We start from the raw sequence: 2,500 nt of genomic DNA on the forward strand, positions 1-2,500 counted from the left end.
ATTTTATTACAAAAATATAGATACGAACTTATAAGGCATTTTGCAAAATATGTAAATAAAAATCAACACAAAAATAGTTGGAACATTTACATATTTTTTTTATCTTTTTTTTATAATAAAAATGCAATTTACATTTTGTTAACTTACATTATTTGCGTAATTCCAAAAATATAGGTACGAAAGGCATTTTGCAAAATATATAAATACAAATCAACACAAAAATAGTTGGAACATTTACATAGTTTTTTTTATCTTTTTTTATAATAAAAATGCAATTTACATTTTGTTAACTTACATTATTTGCGTAATTCCAAAAATATAGGTACGAAAGGCATTTTGCAAAATATATAAATACAAATCAACACAAAAATAGTTGGAACATTTACATAGTTTTTTTATCTTTTTTTATAATAAAAATGCAATTTACATTTTGTTAACTTACATTATTTGCGTAATTCCAAAAATATAGGTACGAAAGGCATTTTGCAAAATATATAAATACAAATCAACACAAAAATAGTTGGAACATTTACATAGTTTTTTTATCTTTTTTTATAATAAAAATGCAATTTACATTTTGTTAACTTACATTATTTGCGTAATTCCAAAAATATAGGTACGAAAGGCATTTTGCAAAATATATAAATACAAATCAACACAAAAATAGTTGGAACATTTACAGTTTTTTTTTTTTATCTTTTATAATAAAAATGCAATTTACATTTTATTAACTTACATTATTTGCGAAATTCCAAAAATGTAGATACGAACTTATAAGGCATTTTGCAAAATATATTAATAAAAATCAACGTAAAAAAGTTGGAACATTTATATAGTTTTTATCTTTTTATAATAAAAATTAATTTTATATTTTATTAACTTACATTATTTGCGTAATTATTTTATTACAAAAATATAGATACGAACTTATATGGCATTTTGCAAAATATTTAAAGAAAAATCAACATAAAAAAGTTGGAGCATTTGCGTAGTTTTTTATCTTTTTATAAAAAAATACAATTACATTTTATTAATTTATATCATTTGTCTGATTATTTTATTTCAAAAATATAGATACGAACTTCTAAGGCCTTTTGCAAAATATATAAATCAAAATCAACATAAAATAGATGGAACATTCACATAGTTATATATCTTTTATTATGAAAATACAACTAAATTTTATAAACTTACATTATTTGCGTCATTATTCTATTAAAGATATAAAGATATAGACTCGAACTTATACAATATTTTGCAAAAAATGCAAATAAAGATCAACATTATTCAAAATATATCGTTAAAAAATTCTTTGGTTATTCATTGAAACAAATATGAAATCAATTTGCTCCTTATCAGAATCGTTGTCCTAAAACTCTTCATTGATTTAGAGACTTAATGCAGTAAAGAAAGTGCGTAGCTAAAAAAAAAAAAAAAAATAACATTTTAATTGCAATGCCTTACGTAATGTTATAAGTATGGTAATAGATAGACCATAAGCGTGCCTCAATCTTGAATTTATATTTGCACAGGTTAATTGTAGACCTGCTTACCAGTATATCCAATAAATTGCTGGTATAACAATTATTGCAATAGATACCTCTGGCAGGCACGTTACAGTACGATATTTGGGCAGTTTGTATTGATTATCAATAAAGCTTATACACAGTGATATACTATTTCATTGCTAGTAAAGAACTGTGAGAACAAACGCTACTAGAACTAGGAATCTTGAACATATTAAATCCAATATATTACTAGCATAATAATTATTGCAATAGATACCACTGGCAGGCACGTTGCCGTACGATATTTGGGCAGCGTGTCTCTATAGTTACCAATAAAGATAATAGACAGTGGTATACTATTACATTCCCAGTAAACAACTGTGCGAACAAACATTACAAGAACTAGGAATCTTGAGGAACAGCTCTGTGAGCTCTGTGATTTCTGCTAATATGTGAGTATTCAGAATATCATTTGCTATTTACATTAGATGAAATAATTAAACATTTCTGATAATGTGAATAAATCTAAACATGCAGTTTTAGGCTAAGTTAATCAATGTTACTTTCGACTATAGATGTTACTTTTGTATTACTGTGTTGAACGAATATCTTCGTCAGTGAATACAGTTAAAGAAACGTTTTAATTCACGAATTCATTGGTAAAATACGTCAATTAATAGTGTGTATAAATAGTTACATAAAAACCAGATATCAACACAATCTTACTGCTAAATATTCAACTATTTTAGATTCCAAAATTACCAGATATTATTATTATATTATTGCTCATTTTTAACTATTTTTGATTCTAAAACCACCAGACAGTAACATAATATTACTGTTCATTTTTTAACGATTTTAGATTCTAAAATCACCAGATAGTAACATAATATTATTGTTAATTTTTAAAAAACTATTTTAGATTCTAAAACCACCAGATAGTAACAATGTTATTACTCATTTTTTAAAACTATTTTAGATTATAAAACGTT

General features: G+C 24.2%; 1 protein-coding gene across 1 annotated transcript in view; it reads left to right on the forward strand.

The window, feature by feature from the left end:
* Positions 1–1,840: 1,840 nt before the first annotated feature.
* The window catches only part of LOC137629390 (cytochrome P450 2L1-like), a 16,561-nt gene continuing 15,901 nt past the window's right edge, over positions 1,841–2,500 (forward strand). The window contains exon 1 of the mRNA XM_068360637.1: positions 1,841–1,960. The gene's annotated coding sequence lies outside the window, so the exon portion shown is untranslated. The remainder of the gene's footprint in view (positions 1,961–2,500) is intronic.

This window comes from Palaemon carinicauda, chromosome 37 (assembly GCF_036898095.1).
Source record: "Palaemon carinicauda isolate YSFRI2023 chromosome 37, ASM3689809v2, whole genome shotgun sequence".
In the NCBI taxonomy this organism is placed as follows: Eukaryota; Metazoa; Arthropoda; class Malacostraca; order Decapoda; family Palaemonidae; genus Palaemon; species Palaemon carinicauda.